The sequence below is a fragment of the Anneissia japonica genome, unplaced genomic scaffold, assembly GCF_011630105.1.
Source record: "Anneissia japonica isolate Jap-2015-1 unplaced genomic scaffold, ASM1163010v1 scaffold251325_len469956_cov165, whole genome shotgun sequence".
NCBI classification, from domain to species: Eukaryota; Metazoa; Echinodermata; class Crinoidea; order Comatulida; family Comatulidae; genus Anneissia; species Anneissia japonica.
In genome coordinates, this window is record NW_022730291.1 from 135,414 (window position 1) to 145,349 (window position 9,936).

A 9,936-nucleotide genomic window follows, 5' to 3' on the forward strand; every position below is an offset into this window, starting at 1 on the left:
GGACAAATCGCAAAATATGGAAGTCTTGTGCCGTAGGCCTAAGCCTTGACTGGGGCCTCCTAGGGCACCCAGTAAGTGGGTGTCCTGGGGGCGAATGCCCCGGAAGCTGTGGCGTCTATAGTATATAGTATCTAATTAATTTTAAGGAATGCAATTAACATTTATTTCCACACTATTTTTTCACAATACATTGGCAGATTCGGGAATTTGGAATAGAGGGGACCCAAGGAGGGACTTTTACAGATGAAGTGTAGACTACCTGAGCCCCATCAATTTATGATTATGGCACCTCTAGTTGGCCGGAAATGGCACTCTCAGACTTAAATTTGTATATAAATTTTCTTTTTTCTCCTCTTTTAAATTTTGGGAGGGTGGGCCGGCTGATCTTCCTTGAATTTGCCACTGAAATACTTATCATAAAAAGGTTTTTTTTTTCAGTTTATCCTGGTAACATAATCTTGCTCGCTTATATATTTCGTGCCAACTAACATTGATAAAAATAATGGTTTATTTTCTACTGATTAGCTTGTGACGTATTCAAACCATGACAATCAAATGAGATAATCTTACAACATTCACTCTAATTTTATCTTTTTGCATGTACAGTACTTTTAAAATCAATCAAGAGGATTTTCCTTTTCAGATCTCCTCTTTTTTTATGCCATTTCATTTCATTTCTTTGGGCACGCGCCAAGGATATACTAATCAGCTAACTATCCTAGGTGGCATATCCATTAAACTATTTTGAATTTTTATTTCTCTTGCAAAAAAAAGTCCTCAGAACAGTTGCAAAGGCAGATTTCTTATGCCACACCAAACCTATTTTTTACTCGTTTGAAACTTTAAATATTTTCGATCTTATTGAATTGAACACTGCTGTTATTATGTATAAGGCACATAAGAAATTGCTTCCACCAATTATCCAGGAGTACTTTAGGCCACTCACGGAAATGCATAATTATGCTACCCGACAGCGGGAACATTTCAATTTTTGTATTAATTATAGGAGAACTACACTAAAATCAATGTGCTTGACAAATAAAGGGAGTAATCTATGGAATAGTCTACCTAGCAGTATAAAAGATTGTAGGAATACTATTTTATTAAAAAAAATATACAAAAAGAATCTATTAGGTAAATATAATTTAGATTTATAGCGGAAATCTGTGTTTTGCTATAATTTAGAATTTTATTCTGTGTATTTTTATATACCGTATTGCCCAAAAAATGTCAGTTTCACTTTAACAACTATAAATTTACGTATGTGTGTGTGGGTGTATATATGTAGGCCCTATGTATGTATGTATGTACGTATGTGTGTGCGTATGGGTATATGGTATGTAAATGTTTGTATATATATGTATGAGTATATAGGTATATCTATATAGGTATATATATATGTATAACGATTTAGCAGTTTATTTTATTATTAAAACTTAGTTGTTGTTATTAGAAAGAAGACATTATAGTTTATAGGAATTCAGATTAACTTATTTTTTTACAAATTTTCTCTTATATTATTTTAGATTGTAGACACTGTACTTAATTTATTGCTTAATCATCCGAATAAATATAAAGAAACTAAAAGTAATTAAGATGTTGTTATTAATGAATACAAAATATAATTTACAGAAAAGAAATAGAATTGTTCTAAGTTTTAAACTTCTTTTATTTAAGTAAAATAGGCCTTTGAATTATTTTTGAACCTTATATGTAAAAGAAATATTCAATTATGTAATTTAGGATTTCCATTCACAAGCTATGCTTCAGGAATTTCCCATTTTCTTTGATCTTTAAAAATGTTGTACATTTATATTTTTCGTAAATTGTTATGCTCAAAGGAAATAAATATGTTTGTCATTGTCATTGTCATTGTCATGTATTATACTATCTTATCTGAGATTAATCAGTGGACCTTTCAGGTTGGGGCGTGGAAGACTATAAAATAAAGGTCCATTGAGAGTGGAGATTCAGTGAGAGTTGGATGCGGTAAGTAGTGGTGAGGATGTATTTTGTGATAAAAAAAAAAATCACGACAAATATATGTTCCATGAATAATGCAATTATCACGAACTTCACCGACAATCCCATATGGTCTAGTGGCTAGGATTCGGCGCTCTCACCGCCGCGGCCCGGGTTCGATTCCCGGTGTGGGAACAAACGTTATTTTTTTTACACTGCCAAACTGATTTTGGCATCAACATTCAACAGATCTCTCGTAGGAGAGGGGGTTGGGGGCGTCTGAGAACTATTTTTCGAAAGATGAAGGTGTGGTGAAATTTAGATTAAGTGGGAGTGGGGCGTCTAATTTTGATTTTTAAAAAATTACGACAAAAATATGTTTAAAAAAAATACGATAAATATGTGACTGTTTAATGGTTGTGAGTTGTTGAATCTTTTAAAGTTTGTTGGACTTTTAGTATTTGTGAAGTTTTTGCTGTTTCTTTTTGCGTGCCTCCCTAGGCTTTGCTTTGCGACCAATCCACTGAGTGCAACAATGTACAATGGGAAGTCATTTGTTGTACTAACCCGCATACACGCCACTGGTATTTTCTGGTCTAGACCTAGGCCTAGACAATCATCATGGCATTACAGAGGAAGGCGTGGTGGACGGAAAGTAATAAAGAAGATATCAACTGTTGTGTGCATGGTACCCAGATCTTCTCTACCGCGTCAGCACAATTATGAGCGTCATCGTTGTTATAAAATTAATACTTCCAATTACTCTAATTTAACTGTTATCAATACTACTGCCAAACCGCAAATTGAAAAAGTAACGGACAATACTACTGCTAGGGCTAGTGGTAGTGCTACGGGGAGTGATGACAAAACTTTTCCTAGGAAACATAAACCTTACCTGCCTAAGCTTATCATCACTAATACATGCTCTATTCTTAATAAGCAAGACGAATTTGAGATAATTATTAATGACTCTAAGCCTGACATTTGATGTATCACTGAATCTTGGATCACAACAGACACACCTGCTGAACGTTATTGCTTGCAAGGTTACAATTCATACAGCAAACCAAGAATGAATAGACCAGGAGGAGGGATTCTTACATATTTAAAAGACAATTTGCAAGTAGAAAGTATTAACGGAATACATGTCCCTGACGATATTGAAGCGCAATGGTTCGTTGTCAAGCTTCCACGTTTCCCAAGAGAATCGCCATATCTTGTTCTTGCTAACGTTTATCTCCTATCTGGATATGAAAACTTGCACGGTAACACTATGTTCAATCACCTCTATGTTGGTATTGATTATATCCGTACCTCAAATCCACAGGCTGGCATACTGATATGTGGAGACCTTAATAAACTGTCTGTTAAAAGCTTATGTTCTGTTAACAGATTAAAGCAAATTGTGAAAGCACCCACAAGAGGATGCAACATTTTAGATGTTGTCATCACCAACTTGCATGGCTTTTACCAAAATCCCTTAATCACTGCACCAATTGGGCGCAGTGATCACAACGTGATTTCACTAACCCCTAAGTGTTTCAAAAGTAATAACTATATCGAAGTCAGAACTGTTAGACCAATTCCTGAATGTAAATTAATTCATTTTGGCAGATGGGCCCAAGACAGAACATGGGATGAAATTCTAATTGAACCTAATAATATGAAAATAATACTGAAAATCCCATATGGTCTAGTGGCTAGATTCGATTCCCGGTGTGAGAATAACAGTGCACTTGTATTGGCAAGATAATGATTACTTTTGACTAAAACTTATCTTTAAGTCAATGAAAGCAACAACATTCCTCGAGCCGTATTTGAATTAACTATACACTCCTCCGCTCTTACATTATTGATTAAACTAGCAGGTTTGCATGTATCCCTCAATAGCTCAGTTGGTAGCGAGGAGGACTGTAGAGTTCCTTCATTGAAATTCTTAGATCGCTGGTTCAATTCCGGCTCGAGGAAGGTTTTTTTCCCTTTCATTTTATCTGGAGAATAAAGCTTTAACCGTAAACACCTTTGACGTTAACCTTAATTCTTAATTAACAACCTGGCAAAACCTGCTGTTATGTGATAATGAATTACACCTAGGCCTATACTTTTCATTTGGTAAGTAACATTATTCCTTAAACTAGTGCGTTTGTATAGGCCTACTTCCCTCAATAGCTCAGGCGCGCACCACCCCTAACACTATAAAAGAAATGGGGGAAAAATATAATTACATTTAGGTCTGAGAGGGCATTTTAGGCCACCAAGAACTGGTGCCATAATCATAAATTTTCTTTTCTCATCCCCAACCATGGTGGGGCTGAGGTGGTATAGATCATCTGTTTGTAAAGTCCCCCCCTGCCCCCCCCCCCCCCCCGCCACCTCTATTTTGAATTCTTGGATCCGCCACTGCTTTGGTCAATAAACAATGCCCAAATTAATGAAAATTAAAATAGAATATTACGAATTATGGGTTTCCGAAATCCATTATAAAGCACCAAAATGCTAATTCGTCGGAGCTTCCGGGAGCCCTAGGCGGTAGACCTACTCGTCGCCCATCATAAAGTCCACTTCACTCGCAAAACGCACCTCCCCATCGAAATACTCTACTTGTACAAAACTGAAGGCCTATAGGCCTATTTTAAAGGATGCCGCCCCACACACGATATGTCTATATTGAGGATAATTATCAATGTGGATCAGAGAAAATTTACAGTAAATGCGATTCTACGAAAATAATGCTCGTTTCATAGAATATTTTAAAGATATAGACAAAGTCCAAAAAGAAAAAAAAAAGACAAAAATATTAAATAAAAAAGTTCGTAGTCGGCAGGATTCGAACCTGCGCGGGGAGACCCCAATAGATTTCTAGTCTATCGCCTTAACCGCTCGGCCACGACTACTCGTTTTTCTTTATTTTTTTACAGTGCAAATTGGTAAGGTACTTAATGTCCGATTAGCCAAATACCAAATGCTAGCAGTCTGATTCAACACATCTCTCTTACAGTGGGTTAGGGAGCGGAAGAACTATAGTACAGTAGTATATAGTATATAGTATAGTGTATATAGTATATAGTATAGTATAGTATAGTATAGTATAGTATAGTATAGTAGTATAGTAGTAGTAGTATAGTATAGTACTAAAAATGAAGGTGCGTTGAGAGTGAGTAGGAGTTGGATGTGGTAAGTGGGTGAGGATGCACTTTGTGATAGAAAAACAAATCGACAAATATGTATTTCATGGATGAGCAATTATGACGAACTCCACCGAAAATCCCATTCTATATAGTGGCTACGATTCGGCGCTCTCACCGCCGCGGTGATTATTCCCGGTGTTACTTTCTTAGACAGTACAAAATAACCAAAAGTATAACAGCTAGAGATTCTGGCACTAGCATTTAAGACCGTTGGGTGCGTGGAAGAAATATTTTTTGAAAGATAATTGCTTTGAGAGTGAGATTGAATGGTTATTGGACGTGTCTGATGGGGCTGTAATTTTGATCGAAAACATTACGACAAATATGATGTGTTAAGTGGGTGGGGCTGCATTTTTTAATAGAAAAAATGCGACAAATTCTCACAACTTTCACCAGCAATCCCATATAGTCTAGTGGCCAGAATTCGGCGATTTCACTGCAGCACCCCTGTTTTGATTCCCGGTGTAGGAAGCACATTCGCTTTTGAACAGTTCAATATTGGCAAAATAGTGATTACTTTTGACTAAAACTTATGTTTGTCAATAAAAACAATAACATCCCTCGAGCCGGATTTCAACAAGCGACCTAAGGATTTCAAAGAATGAACTGGGTCCTCCACATTATCCGACCAAGCTAGAGGTTCTGGAACTAACATTCAGTTCTTCTTGGGTTAGGGCGTGAAGATTCGAAAGATGAAGGTGCGTAGAGTGTGAGAAGTCGGAGTTGGACTTTGTAAGTGAGTGAGGTTGCATTTTGTGATAGGATAAATTACGACAAATATATAAGTTTCATGAACTAAGAAATTATCACGAATTTCACCGACAATCCCATATGTGGCTAAGATTCTGCACTCCCATCTCCACCGCCTAGGTTCGATTATTCCTGGTGTGGAAATCTAATTTCTGTATGCCCAATCTTACCGGAGTCATGTTTATTACAGAATATACACTTGCATGTGGGTAGCGTGGCCGAGTGTACAGTAATACGAACGTACTTAACGTCCGAATAGCCGGATGTCATAGACTCCCATTCAACCCACTACAGATCCTGAAACTAACATTTTAATAAAAACAATTATTTAGAATAGGATGGGTGAAGAAAAAAATAATAATAATATTTGGGTGTGGTGAGAGTGAGAAAAAGTAGATTTGGGTTGATGACGAGGATGGGGCTACATTTTAATACAAATAACTTACGAAAAGTTTAATATATATGTTTCATGAACTATGACATTTTCACGAATTTTAACGACAATCCCATATTATGTGGCTAATCCGGCGCTCCCACCTCCATGGCCTGGGTTCGATTCTCTGTGTGGAAATCTAATTTTAGTATGCCCAATCTCACCGGAGTCATGTTTATTACTAATTATAGATTTGTATGTGGGTAGCGTGGCCGAGCGGTCTAAGACGCGGGTTTTAGGCACCAGGTATGTCGATGGAGTGGGTTCGAATACTACCGCTGCCACTTATTTTCGCGATAAATATTTTTGTCTCCTGATAGGCTGATGTTTTTTAATTATGATTATGATAAAGTAACATTATTGATTAAACAAGCAGGTTTGCATGTATCCCTCGATAGCTTAGTTGGTAAAGCGGAGTTTTTTTTTATTGAAATCCTTTGGTCGCTGGTTCAAATCCAACTCGAGGGATCTTTTTTTTTTTTTTGGAGCACCAAGCTCATTCTCATTTGAATTATTATTTTTAAAGCCATTATGTAAATAATTCCGAGTTAAAATATATTGGTTTCAGTCATACTAATTACTAATTTTTGATTTTTTTAAAAATGCGAAAAATGGTCATTGTCTTCAACGGCAATCCCATATTGTCTAGTGGATTCGGCGTTTTCACCGCCGCGGCCCGGGTTCGATTCCCTGTATGGGAAACACTTTTGTTTTTGAACTGTGCACTAGTATAGGTAAGATGGGCGTTATTTTGTGTAACATTATTGATTAAACTAGTGGGCTTGCATGTATCCCTCGATAGCTCAGTTTGTAGAGCCGAGGATTGTAGAGTTCTTTTGTTGAAATCCTTAGGTTGATGGATCAAATCCGGCTCGAGGGAGTTTTTTTCCCTTTATTTTTATTTGGAAAATAAAGCTTTAACCGTGAACACCTTTAACGTTAACCTTAATTCTAACAAACCTTGCAAAACCTGCTGATGAGTGATAATGAATTACACTTACACTTTTCATTTGGTAAGTAACATTATTCCTTAAACTAGTACGCTTGTATACTTCCCTCGATAGCTCAGTTGGTAGAGCGGAGGACTGTAGAGTTCTTTCATTGAAATCCTTAGGTCGCTGGTTCAAATCCGGCTCGAGGGATTTTTTTTTTTGGAGCACCAAGCTCATTCTCATTTGAATTTTTAATTTTTTTAAAGCCATTATGTAAATAATTCCCAGTTAAAATATATTGGTTTTTTTAGTCATACTAATTAGCAACCAACAACACTCAGCAAACATCAAAACCGTCAACAACTGTCAGCAACCATCAACACCGTCAACAAGCGTCAACAGACTGTTGTTGACGTTTGTTGATGCTTATTATTAGGGTCATACTAATACTCATATGGGTTGCTACTATTAAACCTTTCGACGCTAATTGGTATTTTACGGTTGTTTAACGGTCTATACAGGTAGCGTGGCCGAGCGGTCTAAAGCGCCTGTCTCTTATACACATCTGGAAGCATATTTTGTTTGAACAGTGCACTTGTATTGGCAACATGATGAATACTTTTGACTAAAAGTTATCTTTAAAGTCAATAACAACAATCACATTCCTCGAGCCGGATTTGAATAAACTCTACACTCCTTCCCACTACCATAAACAGAGGAGTGTACTGGGGTTTAAGTGTGTTGGGGAGTGGCAGAACTATTATTCGAAAGATGAAGGCATGTTGAGAATTATAATGAGTGGGACTTTGATATGGTAGGTTGGTGAGGCTGCATTTTGTGATCAAAATATTTCCACAAAAAAAAAACTTCCCCACGCCGGAAACCGAACCAGAGCCGCGGCGGTGAGAGCGCCGAATCCTAGCCTCTAGACCATATGGGACGCTTTCGGTGGACTAGGTGTTTTGTGTTTATTTTCTTAACATTGCATTTTATTTTTGTATGTTTCTTTGATCATAACAAATAATGACCAGAACAACTCGGAAAATCAAAAGTAGGCCTATCTCCTTCGATATCGTAGACACGACGAAACCGTTCATATCCCATATGGTCTAGTGGTTAGGATTCGGCGTTTTCACCGCCGCGGCCCGGGTTCGATTCCCCTCGTAGAGAGGGGGATTTGGGGCGTCTGAGAACTATTTTTCGAAAGATGAAGGTGTGGTGAAATTTAGATTAACTGGGAGTGGGGCGTCTAATTTTGAATTTTTAAAAATTACGACAAAAATATGTTTAAAAAAAATATGATAAATATATGCCTATGATTAATTCGTGATTTAGGTGGGCGGGGCAGCATTTATTGATAAAAAACAATCTGTCAAATTTTCACCGGCAAACCTATATGTGGCTAGAATTCGGCGTTTTCACCGCTGCGGCAATGCTGGTTCGATTTTCGGTATGGGAAGCATATTTTGTTTGAACAGTGCACTTGAATTGGCAACATGATGAATACTTTTGACTAAAAGTTATCTTTAAAGTCAATAACAACAATCACATTCCTCGAGCCGGATTTGAATAAACTCTACACTCCTTCCCACTACCATAAACAGAGGAGTGTACTGGGGTTTAAGTGTGTTGGGGAATGGCAGAACTATTATTCGAAAGATGAAGGCACGTTGAGAGTGAGATTATGTAGGAGTCATTTTGTGATAGAAAAAATGCGACAAATTAATAGAAGTCTACTTTACTGCATGATGTGTTAGGTGGGTGGGGATGCATTTTTGATTTTTAAAAAATGCGAAAAATGGTCATTGTCTTCAACAGCAATCCCATATGGTCTAGTGGTTAGGATTCGGCGTTTTCACCGCCGCGGCCCGGGTTCGATTCCCGGTATGGGAAACACTTTTGTTTTTGAACTGTGCACTAGTATAGGTAAGATGGGCGTTATTTTGTGTAACATTATTGATTAAACTAGTGGGCTTGCATGTATCCCTCGATAGCTCAGTTTGTAGAGCGGAGGACTGTAGAGTTCTTTTCTTGAAACCCTTAGGTTGATGGATCAAATCCGGCTCGAAGAAGTTTTTTTCCCTTTATTTTTATTTGGAAAATAAAGCTTTAACCGTGAACACCTTTAACGTTAACCTTAATTCTAACAAACCTTGCAAAACCTGCTGATAAGTGATAATGAATTACACTTACACTTTTCATTTGGTAAGTAACATTATTCCTTAAACTAGTACGCTTGTATACTTCCCTCGATAGCTCAGTTGGTAGAGCGGAGGACTGTAGAGTTCTTTCATTGAAATCCTTAGGTCGCTGGTTCAAATCCGGCTCGAGGGATTTTTTTTTTTTGGAGCACCAAGCTCATTCTCATTTGAATTTTTAATTTTTTTAAAGCCATTATGTAAATAATTCCCAGTTAAAATATATTGGTTTTTTTAGTCACACTAATTAGCAACCAACAACACTCAGCAAACATCAAAACCGTCAACAACTGTCAGCAACTATCAACACCGTCAACAAGCGTCAACAGACTGTTGTTGACGTTTGTTGATGCTTATTATTAGGGTCATACTAATACTCATATGGGTTGCTACTATTAAACCTTTCGACGCTAATTGGTATTTTACGGTTGTTTAACGGTCTATACAGGTAGCGTGGCCGAGCGGTCTAAGGC

At 37.3% G+C, this 9,936-nt stretch overlaps 5 non-coding genes across 5 annotated transcripts; 4 read left to right on the forward strand and 1 right to left on the reverse strand.

The window, feature by feature from the left end:
- The first annotated feature begins 2,085 nt into the window (after window positions 1-2,085).
- Window positions 2,086-2,157, forward strand: Trnae-cuc. The gene has a single exon. It is a non-coding gene; the product is annotated as a tRNA-Glu (tRNA).
- A 2,617-nt stretch (window positions 2,158-4,774) lies between these two features.
- Window positions 4,775-4,856, reverse strand: Trnas-aga. Its single transcript has one exon. It is a non-coding gene; the product is annotated as a tRNA-Ser (tRNA).
- A 2,531-nt stretch (window positions 4,857-7,387) lies between these two features.
- On the forward strand, window positions 7,388-7,475 carry Trnay-gua. The gene is given in 2 exon segments: window positions 7,388-7,424; window positions 7,440-7,475. It is a non-coding gene; the product is annotated as a tRNA-Tyr (tRNA).
- A 1,611-nt stretch (window positions 7,476-9,086) lies between these two features.
- On the forward strand, window positions 9,087-9,158 carry Trnae-uuc. Its single transcript has one exon. It is a non-coding gene; the product is annotated as a tRNA-Glu (tRNA).
- A 353-nt stretch (window positions 9,159-9,511) lies between these two features.
- On the forward strand, window positions 9,512-9,599 carry Trnay-gua. Its single transcript is given in 2 exon segments — window positions 9,512-9,548; window positions 9,564-9,599. It is a non-coding gene; the product is annotated as a tRNA-Tyr (tRNA).
- The last annotated feature ends 337 nt before the right edge of the window (window positions 9,600-9,936 follow it).